At 38.3% G+C, this 9,266-nt stretch overlaps 1 long non-coding RNA gene across 1 annotated transcript in view; it reads right to left on the bottom strand.

Annotated features, from left to right (window-relative positions):
- Positions 1-5,720: 5,720 nt before the first annotated feature.
- LOC120408621 overlaps positions 5,721-9,266 on the bottom strand; it is a 55,449-nt gene continuing 51,903 nt past the window's right edge. Inside the window, exon 3 of the long non-coding RNA XR_005600826.1 lies at positions 5,721-7,781. This is a non-coding gene — a long non-coding RNA (uncharacterized LOC120408621). The remainder of the gene's footprint in view (positions 7,782-9,266) is intronic.

Genomic DNA, 9,266 nt, shown 5'->3' with positions numbered 1-9,266 from the left:
CTATGCAAAGAAGTAAGAAACGGCACAATGCCTGCCCTCCTCCCCCCACAGAAGTTCAGTGTAAAGAGAACTTGCAAAATATTGTGCTAAGGGATGGGTTTATAGGAGTAATTCCCAGTGACCTCAACAGGAGTTGTGATTTGTGTGTCAATGACCAAATAGATCCTTTAGAATTCAGATCTGATCTACATGAGGGAAAAATCAATATTAAAATGTTAAATTTCAGGACAGGCCATTATTTTCACCATGGCATATCACTGTATGCCAGCATTCTTTTAAAATCAATACTGCTCCGGCGGCATAGGGATTCAGAACCGTGCAGTATGGGTGCATTGACCGAGAATGTGGGATCAGTTGAAGCTGAGCATTTCCAAGAATGTGTTCTTGGTAGGTTTAGATCAGTTGACACCTCTTACAGCAACATTTGTATCTTCATAGAGACCTTATTACCAACTTCTTTGTTGACTTCAGGATTTGCTGCCATGTATGGAGAAAAAATTTGTCCTGGTATTAAAAAATAATTTAGGTGTATTGTGGCAGGGATGCACCCCAGTGCAAAGGTGTTAGATTCACTGCTGATGAAGCATCTGCTCCTAGCTGATCCATGGGTCTCACAGGCTCAGCACCTTATGCTCTTCACTTGGAAGAAGGACAATATGATGGTGACATATTGGAGAGAAAAACAATGGAGGAAGCAGGATTGGCAATTTCCTGGGAGTGGGAAAAACTAGTTTAGGACAAAGTGCTGGTAAATACTAGTTTAAACCGGGATATTGGGAAACATAAATTATTAGAATATACTAATGAAAATTACAGGAACATTTTGCGACTTGATAATAGTTTTGCAATAATATGGTCTGTTTAATTAAATTAAACCAAAAAAGCATCACCCTGAAGCTGTATACTATTGCCTTGGTGATCTCAAACCAAAATTGAAGCTTCTGAATCAGGGAATTCCCCCTTTAACAATGAAAATGATATGTTTGTTTAGAAAACGAAGGGGAATTCCCAGATTTGGACATTTCAGTTTCTGTTTGAGGTAAACTGCCAAACTAACTGTCCTGTCCAGTACTCAGTCTCTTGATCTGGCAGGCTGGTATGCAACTGAACTCAGTGAGTAGAATGACTCAGGTCAGAATATTTCAATATGAGCAAAGGTGGAAGGCCACTTGGCCCAATTCCTGGGTATTTTGAGAAAGATCATGGAGATGGCAAAGAGTCTTAGATGCAGAAACTACAAAGAAAAAGTGAGTGGGAAGGCAGACCGTATGAGGAAGCATTTTTTGCAAAATGCAGTAGAAAGAACAAAGTGACACCAGAACCACTGACTTTGGCTAAACGTAGGAAAGTATCCAGAATCAGACGGGGAGGATGAAGGTACTGGTATTACCATATTGCCAAGTACATCAAAAGAAATCCAGATCAGGGTTGTCCAAAGATAATGAGGAAGATGTATCACATTTTCCCACCACAAATGGCTATATTTGTAACAAAAACAAATCTAGAATTTAAACAAAAGATAGATTTTTTTTACGGCTGTAATATTCCCTTTTTGATTACTAAGCATCCAACTTTTCAAGCAATGATCAGCAGCATAAGGCCAGGCTACAAAGCACCCAATCGAAAGCAGGTAGCAGATGAAATGCTAGATGCAGTTACACATGGCTTGTGGGTGAAAGCATGCAACAGATTACACAGAAAAGCAATTACATTAATACAAGATGGCTAGTGTAATGTTCACAATTTCCCAGCAATCGCTAACTGTGCAGAGAGGGAAAACTGTAGTTTATGTATCAGTATGTGATGCTATAGGCAGTAAGATGATTGGAAAGTACTGTGCTACACTGGCAAAAGAAAGGGTAAGGCATTAGCAAATGAACTGTAGAGTTGTGTTGTTAAGACCTACCTGGCAGACAATGGAAAAAAAAGATGCAAAGTATGGGAAGTGATTTGGAAGAAGGTGACGGCACTTTGGTTACGTATGGATATGTATCACATTGGCTAACTACTTGAACAGGACCTTATTCCAAAGGATGCTGATTGAACATGTTGTAGATTTACAAAAGTATTTTTGTAATCCCCATCAGCCTGGTTAAAAAGAGTCAAAATCTGTAAAACCTCAAATCCCTGGTGACACATGATGGAATAGTCATATAACATGCCTGGAAACATGCGTTAAAAACTGGCCTCATTATCTCAGGGTTGCCAGTGATCATAAGGCAGAACTTGAAGATAGAATGATCAGTCTAATTAATCATCAAGGGATTTAATGGAAGCAAAGAACATGATCAGTAAGTTGAAACCAGTTGCTGTAGCACTTCACACACTCCAAAGGGACACAAACAGTCAATGTTGCATAAAAAATATATTTGGATCTACTGATAAATGAAAATCTTGCACCACACAAAGCAAAAGTACAAAAGAGATTTCATGAGGCGATTACTCTGCATATTGGCCAACCTTCATCCAAAATATGCAGGAAAGAAATTGTCAGCTGAACAAGAAGAAATTACAAGGCAAAAATTGCTCAGCAAAAATCCAACTAGCATATTTACTTACATTTAAAGTAAAAGAAGCTCCGTATCCAAAATCAATGTTTTCATCCACTATCAAGGAAGAAAATTTCCCCTGTAACATAGCGGAAGAACCTGAAGAATGTTGATATTCCATCTGACTTCATAGAACTGATAGTGCAATTGCATCAGTGTCCAGCAAGCATAGAACAAATTTTTTCAAACTTTGGATATATCCATTCAAAACCGAGGAATAGGCTCAGAATAAAATACTATCAAAGTTGGTATTCTGCTCCAGAATGCTGCATGGCCAAATGGACCTGGACTGGTAGTCTGTAACTCTGTATGCTTCTGATTGCTCAGTGCTTCAAACCTGCAACTTTGCATTATCGTTGTTTTCATATAATTGAATGTTTGAATTTTGTTTATATAATACTGAAAACTGAAATGAGTCATGATGTCATAACTTCCTTGAAAAAATACCTAACCAAAAAGTATACAGGACATTCCGATGTTCAATATTATAATTACATATAGTAGTAGTATGCCCACTGCAGTTTTACTTTATTTGTAAAACCCTAAATTAATCTGTGAATCTTCTGCCTTATGTAACCACAATTTGGATTGTAACTAAAACTAAGTGTAATGTGGTGCACATTAGTTAAACTGTTTTTAAAATAGAAAATGCCTGAAACTGGGACTAACTAGTTTTCCGGATCTGTAAAAACTACCTCTGATAAATACCATGCCATCTATGAGAGGAAGGCAGCTCTCATCAAGAAAGGGAAGCAGCAAACCTGCACTTGAATTCCAGTGGGTCGGGGGGGAAGCATCCCATTTCTGTCTAGAAGCTCAAAAGGAAATTGATAATATCACTATTCAAGTTGGGCAAAGAAATGTATGCAATACTTTAAATTTTATATTAAAAACCTCATTCTGGTTTAACCTATTGAAAATAGGTTGGTTACTCATGAGTCCATGCATATAGTTGGTACAGTTTATGATTGCAAATATTACATGGTACTTATCTAAGTTTAGTTGGGACAACTATTGATAGCCTTACTGTATTCTGTGAAGATCATTGACCGTACTTGGTCTGGCAAAGAGGCATCTGTACATATTTCAGACATATCCTGATGAATATAAAGAGGATGAGGGACTATGATTGGGCATGGAACCCAGGTTATTAGTAGTCACACACAGGCCAAATATAACCTTGGTTTCATGCATGATAAAGCAGGGCCCTAAACATCAGAAAAGCCCTAATAGTTCTCACAACTTGTTGAATACTGAGCCTGGGGCTAGAACTGAGGTCTCCTGCATGGTAGCGTAGACCGGAGCACTAGTCCCTAAGTAGGATCACATTCTGAAGTCAGTGGTGTTGCACAGGTTTAACCAAGTGTAGAATTTGGCCCACAGAGAGAGAAAGAAAGATCAGTTGTGAGATTTTATCATCATGAGGGTGGGTGGAATGTTTGTTTTTTAAAATGTGCTTATATATTATACATAGGGTACTTTATGGTTTAATTTAGTGTACTTGATTACTGACAAATTGAGATTTTTTTCCAATCTCAAACAAATAAGATGAAATAAACAAAAATTTACTCTGCTTAGAACTTTTTCAAGTGAGCTGCTCACAATTGCAGAAAAACAAAATAAACTAAGGGATGGAACAGTTCAGGTGACGAGTGTCCAAGCTGTACAGCGCGGACACTCTGAAGTTGAAGTTTAAATAGTTTTTCCTCTTTGTCCCAGACTGCTCTTTAGTGAACTGTGTTCAAAAAAGCTAAAATATGAAAAATTAGAAATAATAAATTAATGAACACAGTCGTGATACTTCACCATCAGAAAGTAGGGTTCAGAAAAAACTCAGTCAATGGAAAGTTGTTTCCATTGCAGTTCCACTGTCCTACATTGAGTTCTGACAAAGATTGAATTATTTTTTGTATGAGGTAGAGAACTATAAATTATCATCCCCAGAAAGACTGCATAAAAATAATTCACAGACGTAGACAACATTGATTGGGACAAAAACACTGAAATAAAAGGACAACTTAAAATGTAGGTTGTATTGAACAAAGATTTATTCATCACTCTGAAACCTCATTAAGCCTTACCAGGTGGAGAAAAAAGTTGGAAAGGTGCAAAATGTTCTCCTCAAATGTTTAAAATGGAATGATATTAAATAATTTGAGTCTGGCACAAAGGCTGCTAGATTGGCAAATTCACTGTAGTATTACTGAAAGAGTCCCTGTATAGAAGTTCCTTTGATGGCCACTGTTGTTTCCGTTTCTAAACACTACACTTCTAAAAATCTCACAATCTATAACCACATATTTATTTTTTATCTTACAGGAAAATAGATGCATTTGGAGTAATTTTGTTAAAACTAAACTCTTTCCTATATATTCACATTGCACACATTATGGACATTTTTGAAAACAAATAGTGTAATGATGTTTGGGTATTGATATTAAAATGAATAGTAACCTTTACTTCAGGGGTAGGCAACCTATGGCATGGGTGCCGAAGGTGGCACACAAGCTGATTTTCAGTGGCACTCACACTGCCCGGGTCCTGGCCACCGGTCTGGGGGGCTCTGCATTTTAATTTAATTTTACATGAAGCTTCTTAAACTTTTTAAAAACCTTATTTAGTTTACATACAACAATAGTTTAGTTATATATTATAGACATAGAGAGAGACCATCAAAAATGTTAAAATGTATTACTGGCACGCGAAACCTTAAATTAGAGTGAATAAATGAAGACTCGGCACACCACTTCTGAAAGGTTGCCGACCCCTGCTTTACTTAATGTATACATTATATATGTAATGTATACTCCTCTAAAAAGAATGATTGAATTCTTAATATTGTAATGTTCAAAAGCATGTATTGCCCATTTTATGCCATCAGACAGCTGCTCAAAGATTGTTAAGCTTTTCTTTATGTTGACATGAATGTATCTGGTGATAAATTCTCCAGTATACAAGTAGTGGGTGGGTGTAATGCTTGGTTACCAGAAGGAAATCCTACTAAAATTTGGAAGGGCAATAACATTGGCAGATTCTTTTAAACTTAAGTTGTCAGCTAAGGAATTAAATAAAGCTACAACACCATCATCACAAAAAACAGTGCTTGCCAGGCAAACTATTTTCATTGATATATTTTGCTTTCCAGTTGACTAGAGCTCAAATGATATATTACATTATTTACAGCATACATGACAGAACACAGTTTAGTTTACCATACTTTTTTATGTGGGGTAACTGAAAGTGATATACACTGTAATAATGGTATTGGTGGTGCAATGATGTTGCAGGCAAACGTGGCAAGACAAACTTTTGAGTACTTATAACAATGTTGGACAAAGCCATAGATATTACAACCTGTTTCACTGAGATAGGGAATGCTGGTCAGGACAGTTGGAGTTGTTTCTTACCCTTTTATAAAAGTGCCTTTGGATCTTTAACATCTGCCAGAGATAGAGGTGACAGAAGGAGAGTGCCCCATGTGGGATCCAACTTTCAATCCTGAGCTCTGAGGGTAAGTCTACACAGTGAAGAAAAACCCAGAGCTGGCCCATGCCAGCTGACTCAGTCTTGTGGGGTTCATGCTGTGGGGGTGTTTTGTTGCTGTGTAGACTTCTGGGTTCAGGCTGGAGCCCAGGCTCTAGGACCCTGCAAGGTGGGAGGGTCCCAGAGCCCAGGTGCCAACCCGAGAGCCAGTGTCAGCTAGCATGGGCTAGCTGCGGATTTTTCTTTGCTGCTTAGACATATGTTAAGTCACATTCTGCAGAAGCAGTGTACCTTGCCCCTAGTTGACAAGTACTATATTGTGGTAAGCTTCCCATGCATTTTATATGAGGAAAGGGATATAAATTTTAGGGTGTATCTTGGAGGATTCCTCCTTCTGAATACCCAAACCACATTATCATTGCAGTAAGTTGTCAGTACTGGGTATCAGGCTAATTCAAGTGGCCCTGAAACAAGAATACTGCCAACTAAGCTACACAGAGACTAGCTATGCTGAGGACATTTTGGGCCAGTTTTGTAAGGGACCTCAGCTCTGCATCCCATTTTACAGTTGTCATTTATTGAAGGTGCAAATATTAGCATTTAGCCATCTAAAGGTTGTACTTGCAAATCTGGTAGTTAATCCTCTGTATTTGAACCCACAAGTGGTTGTATCTTCAAAATTAGACACTACTTTTAGTAATCAGAACTGTTACATTTGCTTCATAGAATCATAGGACTTTGAGAGGAAAGGACCTTGAGCGGTCTAGTGTAGTCTAGTCTTAGTCCTTCACTCAAGTCAGGACTAAGTATTATAGACCTCACTGTGCCAGATTACTGTCAATCTGCAATGATTTGGCACAGTAGGGTCTATAATACTGTGCTAGAAAATTCCACTGCAGTCCAATAGCATTTGGAGGATTTATCTCTGTAGGAGAACATGTGTTTGCACAATCACTCTCCTTCAGTATTATGGCAGTAGAAGACAATTTAACATTCTGGTTGTAATGCAAATTCAATTAAGCATTTAAAAATATAGTGGAACAGTTGTTTTAGCAGATATGAAAGGAACCCAAATAAATAAAAAGTAGAATTTACTTTTAATTTTCTAAATATACAGATTGTGACCCTGATCTCCTTTGCACTACTCTACACCATCAGTACAAGCCTCCTGCTGTGGAGTATCAACAAAACTACACCCATTCACAGTGATGTGGTATTGATAATGTGACAGGTCTTTCTAATGACTGCTGTTTTGTGCTCAGTAAATGACATGAATGTTAGTTGCACAAAGAAGTATCTTACTTTTAAACTTCATGTTGTCCTGCTAAAGAAAAGGAGGCGGGGGAGACTTCCATTCTTCCCAGTTAACCTTTTCTAAAGTATTCATGAAATAATTATTTACATCTTAATTACTTTCATACAGCAAGCATATGCATGTGTGATTGATAGGTGTGATGGACAATCTACTATACAGTTGTAGTTTTCCTCACTGAAATCATGCTAACAATGTGCTTTTTGGCTGTTCTTTATCTACTGTATAGTAATAATCAAAGCACAGTGTAGGGCTGATGATTTCTGGAATAAAGGAGGGCCAGGGAGGATGAGTGCATTGATAAAGCCTCTGTGCATTATGTGAATTTCTCTTTGGTTTCCATTGCACATCATTATGCTTCTCTGGCTCTGCATTTCATCTGGCATCATGCTACAGCTGTTCTTTATTCCTTCCCATCTGAAGACTCAAACCCCCAACTGTAACAAGATGAAAAAGCCTAAATGAGACAAACAGCCTTTTCCTTTCATTTACCATCTTCCTCACATTCCTCTCTGTGCTCAAAAAAATGAATAGCCAGTTAATTTATTAATTTCTTTTTCTTACCACTTTTTCAGTTTGTCAGTTTCAGAGGAGAGGATGTCATCTGCTCCTCCTCCTCCCAGCCCCGACCCATTGGACTTAATTTTATAGGTTTCAAATATAAACCCTCCCTTATAAATCAATCTTGTTTGACAGTGTCTCCTTCCATCTTAAAGCTTCCGTATTCAATGAGGATTGAAATCAATGGGAATTAGGCACCTAAATGCCTTTGGGGATCTAGGCCAAAGTGCCCCCAACATCTCTTCTGCCCAGGGCCCTGTATGGGGCCAGAGCAGCACGGTTCAAGGAAGGCACGTGGGCAGGCTGAACTGAATATTGTCAGTACATAGCTTCTGCTGATAGGATCTCCTCAACTGGGGAGAATTTAAAAAACTTGAGAAAGTTCTGATTTCTCGTAGTTCTCTATGGGGGCTGCTTCCCTGAGTCCATTTCTGCATCAGCCTATCAAAATGGTGGATTGCCACTTGCTTGTCAGTTATTCTTTCTTAACGTGTTTAAGAAATTTTAATCACAACCTTCAGTAATTTACTCTTCTGTGAAATAAGATGCAGTGATTAGAATATCTTAGGGTTACACTGGAGTTTCCCTTTCCAGGAGATTTAGAAGAAGAGCTGACAATAGACTCACATGCAGCTAAACACTAGAAAGCCATAACCCCCTAAACAACAGTTGCTTTGTGGGATAAACCTCTCTTACACTACATTAGTAATTCTACAGGTGGGATTTTTAAAAGTGCTGAGCATTGTCTCAGCTCTTCTTCCATTGAAGTCAGTGGCAAAACTCCATATTGGTTTCAGGCTTCAGGGGAACACAAACATGCCTTCTGATTTTTTCTTGAATGAGTTAAAAAAAGACTGATTAATGTTCAGATAGCAGTGCTACAAAATAGTGAAGTCTGTTTTAGAAGATATAGCTGGATGTTGATAATGGGCCACTGTTTTTAAGCAGAACTTTCCACTGAAGTCAGTGGAGATTTCAGCTTAAAAATGAATGGCAAGTATATCTCAATGTAATTAGAATTGGGAAAAGTTGTCATAATTGAATGAAAACTGAGAAACCTCAGACACTGCACAGTAGGGAGAATCTCCTTAGGAAATCCTTGATGCTCACTGTTCCTGCCAAGCAGGCAACTATGCCTGTAATACTGTTATCCTGAAAGAATGTGCATTAGAAAACAACCAAACTGTGGAAGAGAAGCTGCCAAACAATTTCAGTGTGCTGAGATGGAGCCGTGATGCCATTGACTCTTCTCTCATTACTGCACACGTTGAACAAAAACTCCCAAACCCCACAAACAAATCTTCAAGAGGATGCAGGTGTGGAAGTTAGCGATGCAAGATGCAGTATTATCTTCTGTGCCG

The sequence above is a fragment of the Mauremys reevesii genome, linkage group 6, assembly GCF_016161935.1.
Source record: "Mauremys reevesii isolate NIE-2019 linkage group 6, ASM1616193v1, whole genome shotgun sequence".
Lineage (NCBI taxonomy): Eukaryota > Metazoa > Chordata > Testudines > Geoemydidae > Mauremys > Mauremys reevesii.
The sequence above is the reverse complement of the archived record's forward strand: the minus strand, read 5'-3'. Positions and strand labels throughout refer to the sequence as shown.